We start from the raw sequence: 16293 nt of genomic DNA, 5'->3' as shown, positions 1-16293 counted from the left end.
CCTCCCTCCCCTCTGACAACACTAATTTATTCTTTGTATCTAATGAGTTTTGTTTTGTTATATTTTGTTTATTCGTTTGTTTGTTTGTTTTTTTTTTTGGTTAGAATCCACATATAAATGATATCATATGGTATTTGTCTTCCTCTGATTTATCACTCAGCATATAGTCAAGGTCCATACAACTAGTAATTTCTTTATTCAGCTATTCTGTTTCTTCATGATTTAGTCTTGAAAGATTGTATATTTCTAGGAATTTATCCACTTCTAGGTTATCTAGTTTGTTAGCATGTAACTGGTTAATAGATATAACCTTTATCTTATGATTTTTACAGTATCAGTTGTGACTTCCCTTCTTTTATTTCTGATTTTATTTTTTAGTCCCCTTTTTTTCATAGTGAGTCTAGCTAAAGGTTTGTCAGTTTTGTTTACCCCTTCAAAGAATTAGCTCTTACTTTCCTTATCTTCTCTATTGTCTTTTTAGTCTCTGTTCCACTTATTTCTACTCTTTATTTTTTCTTCTACTACTTTTGAGCTTCATGTGTTCTTTTTTATTCTAGTTCCTGTAGATGCAAAGTTATTTGTTTATATGTTTATTGGTTTATATGTAATATGTTTATTTGAGATTTTTCTTGTTTCTTAAGATAGTCTTGTATTACTTTGAACTTTCCTCTTAGAAATTGCACTAAATCTCACGGATTTGGGGATGTTGTATTTCCATTTTCACCTGTCTCAATGTATTTTTTAAAATTTTTCCTTTTGATTTCTTAATTGACTCATTGATTATTCAGTGGCATGTTGCTTAATCTACACACATTAATGCTTTTTCCTATTCTCTCCTTATAACTGATTTCTAGTTTTGTATCATTATGGTCAGAAAACATGCTTAATATGATTTCAGTCTTCCTAAATTTATTGAGATTTGTTGTGTGGTGACCTATCCTAGAGACTATTTTATGTGCATTTGAGAATATGTACTCCACTGCTTTTGAATGGAATGTTTTATATATATCATTAAAACCATCTGGTCTAATTTTGTTATTTAAGGTCAATGTTTCCTTGTTGATTTTCTGTCTGGATGGTCTATCCATTGATGTAAGTAGGGTATGAAAGCCTCGTACTATTAGTGTATTACTGTTAATATCTTTTTTTAGATATGCTAATATTTGCTTTATATATTTAGCCATATCTATGTTTGTTGCATAAATGTTTGCAAATGTTATATCTTCTTGTTGGATTGACATTTTTATCATTATGTAATTACTATTTTTTTTTTTAAGATTTTATTTATTCATGAGAGACAGAGACAGAGGCAGAGGGAGAAGCAGGCTTCCTGCAGAGAGCCCGACATGGGACTTGATCTCGGGATCCTGGGATCACACCCTGAGCTGAAGGCAGATGCTCAGCAGTGCTTAAGCCACCCAGACATCCTATGTAATGACTATTTTTGACTTTTATTATGACCTTTATTCTAAAGTCTATTTTGTCTGTTATGAGAATGGCTACCCAGCTTTCTTTTGCTTTCCATTTGTATGGAACACCTTTTTCATTCTTTCAGCCTATGTGTTCTTATTTGAAGTAAATCTCTTCTAGGCAGCATCCAGATGTTTATCATCATCATTATCATCATCTTATCTAATTCGACCACTCTATGTCTTTTGACTGGTGAACTGAGTCCATTTATTGGACTAAATTCATTTTATTGGATTATAAAGTAATTAATGGCATATATATACTTACTGGCATTTTATTAATTATTTTCTGACTGTTTTGTAGTTCATTTACATTCCTTTCTTCTTCTCTTTCTTTCTTTTGGTCTGAATTTTCTTTAGTGTTATGCTTAGATTCCTTTCTCATTATATTTTGATTCTACTGTAGGTTTTTGGTTTGTGATTTCCAAGAGGCTCACATATAATGGTCTTTTTTAAGTTGATGGCAAATTAAGTTTCAGTATATTCTAAACTTCCATATTTTTACCCTTCCCACATTTTATATTTTTCATATTTTTATTTTGGGTGTTCCTTATGTAATTACTATGGTTACAATTATTTTTAAATTATTTTATCTTTTAACTTTTATATTAGCTTTAACAGTGATTAATCCACTATATTTACTATATATTTACTTTTTTCTAGTGAGATTTTTACTTTTATATGTTTTCTTGTTACTAATTAGTGGCCTTTCTTTCCTGCTTAAAGAAGTTTCTTTAACATTTTGTATAAGACCTGGTTAGAGATGACGAACTCCTTTACTTTTTGCTTGTCTGAAAAACTCTTATCTCTCCTTCAATTCTTCAATAATAATAATAACTTTGCCAGAGAGAGTATATTGGTTGGAAGGCTTTTTTTTTTTTCTTCCTTTAGTACTTTGAATACATCATGCCACTTTCCTCTCACCTGCAATATTTCTGCGCTTAAAAATCTGGTGATCATCTTTGGAAGGTACCCTTATATGTAACAAGCTGTTTTTCTCTTACTGCTTTTAAGATTCTTTCTTTATTTTTGACATTTTAATTATAATATATCTTGCTGTGGATTTCTTTGAGATCATCTTATTTGGAACTATCCCCAGATAAGGAAAGTTTTCAGCTATTATTTTTTCAGATGACTTTTCTTACCTTTTCTCCTTCTTCTTTGGGGACCCCAATTCTGCAAATGTTAACCACTTGAGACCCCTAGGTTCTTTAAGTTATATTCACTTTTTGAAATCATTTTTTTTCTTTTTCCTGCTCTGTCTAGGTGAGTTTCCTTACTTTGTCTCCCAGCTTGCTGATCTGTTTTCCTGCTTCATCGATTCTGCCGATGAAACTGTCTAGTGTATTTTCAGCTCAGTTATTATATTGTGCAACTCTAATTTCTGTTGATACTTTCTTATATTTTCTATCTCTTTGTTGAAGTTCTCACTGTGTTCACTCATTCTTCTCCTGAGTTTGGTGAACATCTTTATGACCTTTACTTTGAACTGTTTAACAGATAAATTGCTCATCATTTTTTAAGGTATCTTTTTTTTTTTCTGAGGTTCTATCTTGTTCTTTCACTCAGAATATATCCTCTGTTTCCCCATTTTGCCTGTCTGTGTTTATTTCAATGTATCAGGCAAAACACCTACTTTTCCCAGTCCTGAATGAGTGATATTTTGTAGGAAATGAAACTTCAACTTTGTCCTACCTTTTGGTTGTCCCTTGAAACTTTATGATTGTCTAACCAATCTGATTTATTCTTGATAGGTCCCAGTTGGTGGTGGTGTGCCAAGACCAGCCAGTATTCTGAAGGGAGAGATTTCAAGCAGCACCTAGATTGAGGCTGATTGGAAACCAGACCTGTGGGTAGCAGCCTTTAAAGAGTTCAAATATATATAATTCTGTGGGACCACAATTGTGAACTCTGCTGACCTCCAGACCTGGTGATATGGAAGTGTCCCCTTGGCAATAGTTATAAAATGAGGTCTCTAGAAAAGTGTATAAGCTCCTTTCTGGAGGTACCAGGAAGTTGTAGCAAGGTCAAGAGAGAGCACAAAGATGGCCTACATTACCTGGGAACACCTCCATAGCCTCTAGATATGTAGCAAAACTTGCCCTTCAAACTAAAGGTCCAGATAAATAAATGGGCCTTTTTCATAGGCAGACTGGATTTATGTTTCAACACGGTTTATGCAGTACCCTGTGGTCTGGAGCCTACTAAGTTCTATCTCTCTGATTGTTTCAATTCCATCGGGTCCAGAATGCAAGCCTCACTGACTGCTGGAGCCAGGTGCTCAAGAGTTAGCCCTGTGTAAACTGCATACCAGCCAGTGTTGGCAAGGCAACAGGAGAGCATAAGGCCAAGATATGCCCATAGGTTTCAGCAGGGGAGTGGGAGGGTGCAGAGCATGCTCCTTTTAATGGAATGGCTCTAGTGAACAGGGGAGTGTATTATGACTGCATGTACCTGCCAATCCTTGCAAGGTAAAGAGAGAGTGTAGAAAAAATAAATAAATAAATAAATAAATAAATAAATAAATAAATAAATAAATAATTTAAAATAAAAAAAAGGGGGGGTCCAGGACATCCAGCCTTGAGGAGAGTTCCAACAGGCCACTGTCCCTTTGGCAGATGCCTTAAGGTTAGCTAACAAATCCCTTTCACATATGATCTAGGTACTTTTCAAACTACTGGGTTTTTTGCTGGGTTCTGAAATGAATGAAGAATCTATGCCCAAGCCCTTTAGGAATGGAATCTCAGTTTCCTACACTTCTTTGGGTCTCCTGGACATAAGCCCTGTTGATTTTCAGAATTGGAGCTTCAGGGGCTCACCTCTTTGGTGCAAGTGCCAAGGCTTGAGGCACCTGATGTGGGACCCAAGCTTCTCACTCTGGTAGAAGCTCTATATTTCTGAGATCCCTCCAGATTGTTGGTTGCAGTGCTGGGGGAGGAGTTTTGATGAGACTGTGTCTCTCTCTCTCCTACCTGTCTTGATGTGACCGTTTAATCTTTTGTTGTGGAGCGAATTGTTTCATATGTAGCTATATATTTGATGTGCCTGCGGGAGGAGGTGAATGAAGGCTCCTCTATGCAACCTTCTTGAAATGCTCAATTTTACACATATCCATTTATATGCTAGCTTATGTAGAGAATCCCTACACATTATCTTATTTCACTTTAAAGCAAACAAATCAGAAATTCTGCATCGATCCTTTGTGTTGTACAACACCAAGATGATTACTTTTATGCATTTTTGTTTTTAATTGCATGTTATTGCTATACACATTCATGGGATTGTGATTAGGCTCAAAAACAAGGGAAAACATTCTAAATAAGTTCTTAAAGTGTCAGGTAGAAGAGCAAGTGGAAACAATTCTACTCAAGGCTTGAGGACAAAGAAAAAAGACCATCTCTAATAAGAAAGTAGTAAAGTGGAAGCATGGCCAGAAACACTGATAATGATGAGGCCTTATTTTGGTTGTTCATATTTTATGTAAATTCATGATTGATATTTTTTTAAATGTTGGTAATCTTTCTGATTTATAGTAGAACACTTTTCTTTGTAAATATTTATGCATCTATTTAGCAAATATTTATATTCCTATGACTCACATCTTCTTTCAACCAGTATTTACTGATCAACTACTATGTGTTATATGTTATGCTGGACATAAAAAAGAAAACAATAAAAAAAAACAGAACTATCTGTAGTAGTCTTCTGCTGTGGAACTTAAACCATAGTGAGGAATAGAGACATTGAAATATCCTAGTGGTAGAACAAGAATGATGACGTTTAGTGCAATGAATAGAAATTTAGTGCACTAATCAAATTGAGTTCTGTTTTTTGTCTTTTTATTATTAGGCATATTATTCTAGGAAACCTAGAAGAAGTAGATGAAAGTAAAGAGAATTCACAGGTTGGTGTCCATTGTTGAATTGATAGAATGACACAAAGAGCATAGGTCGTCTGTTTTCTTTTGGTAAAACTTCAATTCACTAATTTAGGGCTGATTTAACGGTGGTTGAGAGATTGGGCAGGATTCAATCCTAGATTTTTGTCATTTATCCTTTGTCACAGGTCTCCGTTGAAGCATCTATTTGCTTGTAACCAAGCAATTTGCTAGTTGTCAGAAGCATTAAGAACAGTTGACACTAATCATGTGTTGACTGGTAAATGCCTTTGCATTTATTAGAAACATAATTCATTCTACCTGTTTTTATTTTAGGTACATCTATGGAGTCATACAAGAAGGTCGTGATTAGTATAGAGAATTGATCACAACAATGGAATTAACTTAAGTAACTAGATTGAACCTTAAGGAGGTAAGTAGGTTCATATAAATGCACATTTGGTGGTTGGCTCAGTGATAGCATATTACTCAGTATAATGCATTGAGGACTTAATTCTGAAGTCAGATTGTGATTACATACCAACTCTATCATTTACTAACCATGATCCAGAAACTACTAACTAGCCTCTTCGTCACTCACTTTCCTCTTCTTCAAATGGATTACTAGTAGCATCTACTTATGAGGTAGTTGTGAGAATAAAATGTGATGGATAAGACATGTATACACAAAGTACCTAACAAATAGTTGCCCTTGTCTCATGTCTCGCTTCTGCAATTCTTGCTTTAAAGAAGGTAACATTAATGATATAGTCATGACTATTCCTCTGCCCTTGTCAGGTGCTCCTCTCATCTGCTTCTTCATGGCTGCATTTCTACCTCTTCCTTCTTCATTTCTGTCTCAGTGGCTTCTGGTTACATGTACATACAACTTAGAGCTGATGTTTTTATTGTCTCCCAGCTAGCTCTAGAAGTTTTGTTCTCCTTATCCTCCTGAATATGTTCCTGGAGGACAGGTGGAAGAATATGCCACTAACCAGGATCTTCAATAGCTGGCCCAGCCTAGTATCATACCCAGAAATCAAATCCCTCTCTAGTTTTATCAGCATTTTCCTCCTGCTACTTTAGCACTTTCTCCTTCTTCAGACTCCATGTACGTGTGTGTACGTGTGTGTACGTGTGTGCACATGTGTGTATTTGCCTGGATTGTTGTCCCCCAACCATATTTTGAAGTTCATTTTGCTTCCATATTTGAGAGCCAGGTCAGCACCTTGGATTTGTTTATAATGTCAGAACCTATGCCAGAAACCCAAGGCCCTGCTAATCAAAGAGAAGATTTGTAGGACAAAATTCTTAAAAAGTGACCAGAAGGTTGCTGCTTGGGATACCTAAAAACAACTCATGCCTGATATACTTCATTTTGCTTACTAATAATGATAGTAGAATATCATTTGTCAGTGATCCCTAAACTTTTAAATTCACATGAAAATAACAAAAGTTGTGCAGCCACGCCTGGATGCATCCTGTCCTAGGTTGACTTCCATCCACCGCACATTTTTCCTGGGGGTACATTGGAAATAAACAGAAAAAGAAGTTTGGGGTACTTGATGGGATGAGCACTGGGTGTTATACTATATGTTGGCAAATTGAATTTAAATTAAAAAACTGCTAAAAAAGTGTTGGAGAACCTCTGTCACAGAGTAAAAGAATCTGCAGATAAGCAGAGTTTGCATATTAGTTAGACAATAGATTGTTATGATCAATTAGAATATTCAAAGTGTTTTCAATAAATCACTTAAGATCATGCTTTAAAACTTTTCACTTTGACCTGACCATTTTTATTTCTGTGAACAAAGAGTTCATGAAGGAAAAAAATACATTTTTTTGTAAGCACTTGGAGGTTAGGATGAGGTAGTCTCACAAAAAGGAGATTTTTTTTTAAATCTCTGAGAATAAAACTTAGAAAATAATTTGCACTGAGAATAAAGCAAGTTAGAATATAGATATGTAAATTATGCCATTAGTATACATTTGCTAATCACTAAGAGACTGACAAGTTCACTGCCTCATAGAATTTGCATGCTAATGAGGGAGAATTGAAAATGTTCAAATAAACAATATAATATAGAGAAAGTACTAACTAATACCATCTACTTTACACATCATATTCCTCAAAATTTATTTTTTATAAAGTCTGAGAACATTTTTTATTTTTAGATTAATAATACTTTCTATTAGTTATTTTTCTTCTTTGTTTTTAATTTTGCTTTTTTCAGTGGCTAAATGAATTGACTTTATCCAATAAAACTTAGAATGAGAGAAATTTCATTTCCAGCTTATATCCAAAATAGTTATTTTTTGTTCTGATATTTTTTGTTTTCTTTCCATTTGTTTCTCTTTTCTTTTATTAAGATTGGTTTTGAGTGTTCAAGTCCTGTTTCTCGAATCTATTTGCTAGTACACCCATCTTATCTCTTATATACCTAATTCAAGATAAGCAAAGAACCAATTTCCAGAGGTTTTCCCTGGAAAAACCCTGAGTTGACCCCTGAAAAATACATCTAATTTTATAAATTCCAACTTCCTTGAGAGAAAGTTGTATGCAACGAACTCTTATAATACTTTTCAAATTGATCACATGCAAATATAGAAATGGGATTCGTAGTGATGTGTTCTTTTTCCAGGAACTTGGCAATACAAGAAGGCAGTCATGAATATAGGAAATATAGGAACAGGTCTGGCTTTCACCTTCTAGAAACAGCAGAGGCCCAATTTTCTATGATTTCCAATTCCATTTAAAAGAAAAAAAAAAAAACATAACTCTAAGGTTTGATACCTTTAACTATATAGTAATTGCAAAAAGACTGATCAAGAACTTAGAGGATAGCTATTTATAAGGACCTCCTTGGTAGCTTGCAGATTCTAGAATGATTTCTACAAAACATGGAAGTTGGAAATCTATTACAAGGGCAGTTTCGCCCTTCAGGTCCAGCTTCCTTGATACACACACATGCATACACATACACACATACCACACATACACACAAATAGGCATGAATACATATGGAAATAAATAAATATTATTTAGAGGTATGAAAAGGAAAAAAAAAACAGTAAAAGAAAAGATTTGCATGCTGAGAGAAGAAAAGTATGATCGAATACTTTTAAGTATGATCGAATGATCTTTTAATGTTTTTTTTTTATAAAATCAGCATATATTTATTATAGAAATTCAAGTAGGGCAGAAAATCTCACTGAAGAAATTAAAGTCAGAAAAAAAAAGAAATTAAAGTCAGTCTTTAATCAAAATACAAAGTGTTAATTAGAAGATTTATCTCTGGCATGTGCATGCACACATATATAAACACATGAATATGAATGTAAATTAGACATTGCCGAATTTACCAATATTAGAGGCTTTTTTCAAGTTCATGATTAAATATCCTCTGCATTTTATGTCTACCAATTTATCCTACAGATAAGCCTATTTTTAAAGCACTTTTCTATTGCCAAAGCTTAAATTCTTTCTAATAGTTGTCCTATCTAAATAACTTTGTAGTAATTATGTTTGTCTATTTATGGCTACCATAAAAGGAAAAATTCCTGTATGTAGAATAAATGGGAACCAAATCTTTTAAAAAAATTGTCCTTAATGTAAACTGGCAAGTTTATTTCAAGGAATCTTGAAATATTACCCCATTCTGCACTAACAGCAGCAGCATAGAGGGAATTGCTGAATACTCCTTGCACTTGCTATTATTGGAACTTATGACTGTTTTCATTTTTGTAAATTGGATAGGAAATATCTCTTGGCATCTGTACATTTATTTTGTAAATTGCCTGTACCATTTTTTGCCCAAATTTATCAGTTTCTTTCTCTTTTTCTTTTGGATTTCTAATTCTTTCTACTATTAGGTGTATTAAAGAAGATATAAATATGTGAAGTAAATGTTCAATTTATGCTTGCTTTCACGTTCTGTCTCTAAGTATACTGTTTACTGTTTTTTAATATGCACATTGAAATATTAACATGACTAAATGTTGCAAAATTTTCTTTTAGACATGTAAGAAATCTCTCCATTAGATAAATGCACACTATATTTTAGGCTAATTTTCTGATTATAGTGTTGTTCTTTTTTTATTTTTTAAGCCTTTATTTTAATCACTAGATACTCATTACAACAAGTACACTCCTTAATCCTCATCACCTATTTCATCCATCCCCCCAACCACCTTCCCTCTAGTAACTGTCAGTTTGCTCAACTTCTTGGTTTACTTCTCTTTTATTTTTCCCCTTTGCTCATTTGTTTTGCTTCCTAAATTCCATATATGAATGAAATCATATGGTGTTTGTTTTTCTCTGACTTAATTCACTTAGCATTATCCCCCTAGCTCCATCCATGTCATTAAAAATGGCAAGATTTCATTCTTTGTTGTGCTGATGATATTCCAATATATGTATCTTCTTTATCCATGCATCAGCAGATGGACTCTTGAGCTGCTTCTATATCTTGGCTATTGTAAATAATGCTGCTATAAACGTAGGGGTGCATGGTGCATGTATTCCTTTGAATTAGTGTTGTTTTTTTATTTTAGGAGTAAATACCCAGTAGTGTGATTGCTGGATCATTATGTTTGCTCTATTTTTAACTTTTTGAGGAACCTCCATACTGTCTTCCAGAGTGGCTGCACCAGTTTGCATTCCTACCAGCATTCCCTCCCAGTGCAAGAGGGTTCCTTTTTCTCTGTATTCTTGCCAGGACCTGTTGTTTCTTGTGGTTTTTTTTTTTTTTTTTTTTTTTTTTTAGTCATTCTAGCAGGTACAAAGTGACAGTTCATTGTACTTTTGATTTGGATTTCACTGATGAGTGATGATGAGCATCTTTTCACTTGTCTCTTGACCATCTTATATCTTCTTGAGAGGAATGTCTGTTTATGTCTTCTGCCCATTTTTTTATTTTGTTTTTTTGGATGCTGAGTTTTATAAGTTCTTTATATATTTTCGATATTAACCCTTTATCAAATATATCATTTGCAAATATCGTCTTTCATTCCATAGGTTGCCCCTTCGTTTCCTCAGTTGTTTCCTTTGCTGTGCAGAGCTTTATATTTTGATATGGCCCCTATAGTCTATTTTTGCTTTTGTTTTCCTTGCCTTAGGGAACCTATCTAGAAAAAAGTTGCTATGGCCAACGTCAGAGACTATAACGTTGTTCTTTTACATTTAAAATATTTGTTTCTGAGGGATACATTTTTACTTAATTTTATACAACAAGCCAAATGTCCATATATCATTTGGTTAATATTCTTTCTTTTTACAGTCTTGAAACACCGTCATTTTGTGTACAAATAAACACATATAAACAAGGTTATGTACACATATTCTCACATACAGTCTTTTAAGAAGCTTACCATTCTGTTTAAAAATCCACTTATGTATTCTTCACCATCTAATGTAGTTTAATATCCTTTATATACAGATAATACAAATCCCTTCTCATTGCTGTTCACTTTTATAATTTTCTTGACAATTGTGATGGAAATTTTTTCTCACATGAATTCAAATATCACTTGGACTAGTTACAGAAATATATTGGAAGTTTTAATTAGCATATATTAAATTTAGATATTAATCTGTGGACAACTCATACATTATAGAGGTTTCCTAGAACAGTTTACCACAATGACTTATGAATCAGATAATAGATACCAAATACCATCGAAGACTTTTCGGTGTCTGTATGGATGATCTGTTTTTCTCTCTCTTACCTTCATCTACTAATATAATGAATACCATTATTAATATTGTCTAACATACCTATATCAGACAATGTAATATTTGGAGAAAAAATATATAACATACTTCTTAATAGTATTAATCTTCTTTAAATAGGAAAGATTGCAGATATCTTATATGTCTTATTTTTCTACTGACAAAGTCTAGGTTTCAGCTGTTTTTTTGCAATATTTGTCTGAACATAAGACCTCACCAATCAGCCTTTAATCCCCCAAAATGGCCTCTATGATCTTTTGAATAATACCAAAGGCCAAATCCTTCAGAACCCAGATGACTTTTTATGTGCTCATCATAGCATCATGGCTGCATTCTAGGGCAAGTTAAATTTCCACTATACCCCACTTTACTTAATTGCACTTTAACTACATTGGCTTTCCATTATTAGTCTTTTCTTTCCATTTTCCTTTTTTAACTAGAATTCTAATTATTATAACACTAAATGTTTCTACTCTCCCCTTCATTGTTTTGTTTTCGGTGATCTTATGCAATCTCAAGGTTTCATATATTTGTATCTTTCTAGTTTATTTCCCAAGCCCTGAACTTTACCCTGTGTTTCAGAGGCAGATAATGCTATACTATTTTAAGATACTATTGGATTTTGCTTTTCACATGTTTTATTTAGGGATTTTAAAAACTCTAAATCTTTAATATTGGTTTGAGTCTTCCCACATTATATTTAGTATTTTTGTTATTGGGAATTTATTAACTTAGTGAAAAAAGTCATTTGTTTTATGCTCTGAAGAAATATTAATATGATATTTATCTATTAAATTAGGCTAGTATATTTTTAATAAATAGGTAACTCTCCAGAAAATATGAGTTAGTAAAATTTATGGAAGGGAAGGATAAAATGTGAAAATAACATTTAATTATGGAATAAAGTATTATCAAAAATATTTGCTCCAAACATTTTTCTGATGTCAAATTTTAAAAATTCCCTTAGTATTTGATTATAATGTATTAACCTACCCATATTATTTTTATCCACTTGAATCTGTGATTGATTTATAGAGATCTGGCTGGAGAAACAGGTAAGGAAAGTTTCCAAAGGCATTTTGAACAATGTCAAGGAGAGGAACCATTATCTAGACAGAATTAAGAAGTCAATGAAAACTATTTAGCATCAGAATGATAAATTTGCATATTGCAAAATCTTCATCTACCCTCCACAGTGAGTTGGAGGGTGCACGAATATAAAAAATAAAAATCTTTTTACGGGCAGCCCAGGTGGCTCAGCGGTTTAGTGCCACCTTTGGCCCGGGGGGTGATCCTGGAGTTCCGGGATCAAGTCCCACATCCGGCTCCCTGCATGGAGCCTGCTTCTCCCTCTGCCTGTGTCTCTGCCTCTCTCTCATGAATAAATAAATAAAATCTTAAAAAAAATCTTTTTAGGTAAAATTTATAATTGGTCTATACATTATCATTGGACAGGTAAGGACAATTTTAATTTAATAAATAATAATAATATATACTATTCAGTAAGAGTAATTTCATGCTAGGAGCTGCTTTAAGTGCTTTATCAGTATTATCTCATTTAGTCCACCTGAATGAGTGCTATTATTATTATCCTCAAATCTTAGATGAGCAGAGGAAAGCAGAGGCATTTAGGTCACATTTCTCATACCACAGAGTTATTAGACAGTGGACACAGGATTTGAATCCAATCAGCTTACCCCTGAGACATTGGTTTGATGGCTTTAGAATTACAGTTCTCCAATGTATCTAAGCTATTGGAGTAAGAGGATATACAAGCAATAGGTGTAGGAATTGGGAATGTTTAACTTTTAAGAAATATTAATCGAGCATTTTTGTCATGTCAATACAGTCTAGAATTAGAAGCTTATCCTTCTTGCAAGATGGTGGAACAAATCTCTAAAGTAATGCAATTTAGTAAGAGAGGATGAGTTATATTTTCAGTTATGGATCTTAGATTATTAGGGGGAAGTATCTATTAGGCCATTAGGTATACTACTCTAATTTAGGAGAGAGACTCATCTAGGATAGGTAATCTAGGAAGGTGTCATCATATAAACTGATAGCTGAATTTGTGGGCACAGATGAATTTTCATGAGAAAGAATTTAGTCTTATATGATAAAATAACTCAAAATAGCTTTCCTAGCAAAAAGAGACATGTAAAAGAGATTGCATGAATATAACACATTAGGTATAACATTATGAAATAATTGAAAGATGTTGATAAATAAGATAGAAAACTAAGAAGAAAGATGTGCAGTAGTACAGCTGAGAGGAGTATGCCAAGGCCAGAACTAAAAATGTATACATCAAACATGAAAAACAGAAAACATATCCTGGCCTTGGCAAGAGAAATTCAAAGGAAACAAATTAACTAAAACTAGAGACATTTCATTAATATAAGAAAGAAATAATACTGAAAGAAGTCAAATGTCCCTATCTGTAGCTGTCATAATTTTATATATAGAAAACCCTAAAAACTCCATAGAAAAACTGTTAGAACTAATATCTGAATGAAAGCTACAGGATACAAAATTAACATACAAATACCAGTTGTATTTTGTACACTAACAACAAACTATTTGAAAAGGAACTCTAGAAAATAACCCCGTTTAGAATAGGACCCGGAAGAATAAAATACGAGTAATTAACTTAATTAACTATGGGAAAGAGAAGTACCAAACTATGTTTTGAAAATTACAAAATGTTGATGAAAAGAATTAAAGAAGACACAAATAAATGTAAAGACATAGAAGTTTATGGATTGAGAAGCTTAATATTGTTAAGAGTAATCTACAAATTCTATGCAATCCCTATCAAAATCCCTACAGCATTTTCTCCAGGCATAGAAAAGAATAGTTCACAATTCATATGGAACCACAAGAGACCATGAATAGTTAAAACAATCTCAAGAGGGGCACCTGGGTGGCTCAGTAGTTGAGTGTCTCCCTTTGGCTCAGGTCATGATCCTGGGATCCTGGGATGGAGTCCCACATCAGGCTCCCCACTGGGAGCCTGCTTCTCCCTCTGCCTATGTCTCTGCCTTTCTCTGTGTGTGTCTCATGAATAAATAAATAAAATCTTAAAACAAAACAAAACCAGAGGGATCCCTGGGTGGCGCAGCGGTTTAGCACCTGCCTTTGGCCCAGGGCACAATTCTGGAGACCCGGGATCGAGTCCCACGTCAGGCTTCCGGTGCATGGAGCCTGCTTCTCCCTCTGCCTATGTCTCTGCCTCTCTCTTTCTCTGTGACTATCATAAATAAATAAAAAAAAAATTAAAAAGAAAAACAAAACCAGAGCTGGAGGCACCACACTTCCTGAATTCAAACTGTATTATAAATCTACAGTAATGAAAACAGTATGGCATTGGCATAGAGAAAAACATATAGACCATTGAAACAGGATAGAGAGCCTAGAAATAAATCCATGCATGTATGACAAGCTGATCTTAGCAATGATTTCTTGGATACAACATCAAAAGCCTAGGGGACAAAACCAAAAATAAATAAGTAGGACTATATTAAAATAAAAACTTCTGCATAGCAATGGAAACAATCAATAGTGTGAAAAGTAACAATGGAAGGGACAGAGTATTGGTGAGCCTCATATCTGACAAATGGTTAATCTCCAAAATATATTAGGAACTCTGAGACCTTGGTAGCAATAAATCTGGTATCCCATTAAAAGTTGAATAAGGACTTGAATTTTTTTTTAACTTTATTTATTTATGATAGTCAGAGAGAGAGAGAGAGGCAGAGACACAGGCAGAGGGAGAAGCAGGCTCCATGCACCGGGAGCCCGATGTGGGATTCGATCCCGGGTCCCCAGGATCGCGCCCTGGGCCAAAGACAAGTGCGAAACCACTGCGCCACCCAGGGATCCCAAGGACTTGAATAAACATTTCTCCTTATAAGACATACAAATAGCCACCGTATACGGAAAAATGCTCTTCACTAATCAAGGAAATGCCAATCAAAATCATAATGAGATTTCATCTAATATCTGTCAGGATGGCTGACAGAAAAAAAACACCAAGCATTTACTAGAATAACTGGAATCCACGTTTACTAAATTGGAATCCTTACACACTTTTAATGGGGATGTAAAATGGTACAGCTGCTATAGAAACATTATGGAGATTCTTCAAAAAATAGAACAAATGTATGATCCAGAAATCCTTCTGTTTATCCAACAGAATTGAAATCAGGATCTCAGATATTTTAGCACTCCCATATTCATTGCAGCACTATTCATAATAGCTAAGATGACAGATGCATAAAGAAAATATGATCTATCATCTATCATCGTTCGATCAATCGATCGATTGATCTAACTACCTATCATCAGTCTACCTATTTCTACCTATAGTTACACACACACAGAATACAATTAAACTTTAAAAAGGGGAAAGAAATTCTGCAATATATGGCAACAAAAATAAATTTTATAGACATTATGTTGAGTGAAATAACCACTCACAGTAAGACAAATATGGCAAATTCCACTTACAGGAATTATCTAAAATAGTCACATTCATAGAATCAAACATAGAATGCTGGTTGTCAGGGGCTGTGGGCCACAGGGAAATGGGATATTACAGATCTAAGGTTCTAAAGATTCAGTCAAGCAATCTGAGTAAACTCTAGGAATCTATATACTATTGTACCAATAATGTATTGTACCCTTAAAAACTGAAAGCAAAACAAACAAAAAAACAAAACAACGAAACAACAACAACAACAACAAAAACTGAAAGCAAGAGACTGATTAAAACCAGTGAATATTACACCCCAGATACAACAAAGGAATATTGTATATAAATAGATTTAAGACTATGGATTAATGGAAATGACTTATTTCATGTAAGGACTAGATGTGAATAGGAAATTGTTGAGTTATTGGAGATAAGATACAAAAAAGGGGAGAGATATGTTTAAGAGTTATTTTAGGAACAGAAGCAGCTGGTCTGGAGATCTATTGTATTTATTATGTTCAAAAATCTGAAAGACATGATTAAAAAGCACTTAACAAAGTCCAGAAAAATAAGATGATAAAAAGGACACTGGAGATAGGAAGCCATGATAAAAATCTCTTTCCAAAAATTGTTTAAAAAAAATCAATTTAGTGCAATGGCTTGAAGGAACCAGGTGTCGCAGAAAGAGTTTGGGGTTTGTTTATGTCTGGGTTTTGTTTGTTTTAAAAGAAAACAAACAAAA

The 16293-nt window shown here is 33.7% G+C and overlaps 1 long non-coding RNA gene across 1 annotated transcript in view; it reads left to right on the top strand.

Moving 5' to 3' along the window:
• LOC112923469 (uncharacterized) overlaps positions 1-16293 on the top strand; it is a 76870-nt gene that overhangs the window by 33573 nt on the left and 27004 nt on the right. The window contains exon 4 of the long non-coding RNA XR_011996811.1: positions 5683-5779. This is a non-coding gene — a long non-coding RNA (uncharacterized lncRNA). The remainder of the gene's footprint in view (positions 1-5682; positions 5780-16293) is intronic.

Source organism: Vulpes vulpes, chromosome 14 (genome assembly GCF_048418805.1).
Source record: "Vulpes vulpes isolate BD-2025 chromosome 14, VulVul3, whole genome shotgun sequence".
Lineage (NCBI taxonomy): Eukaryota > Metazoa > Chordata > Mammalia > Carnivora > Canidae > Vulpes > Vulpes vulpes.
The sequence above is the reverse complement of the archived record's forward strand: the minus strand, read 5'-3'. Positions and strand labels throughout refer to the sequence as shown.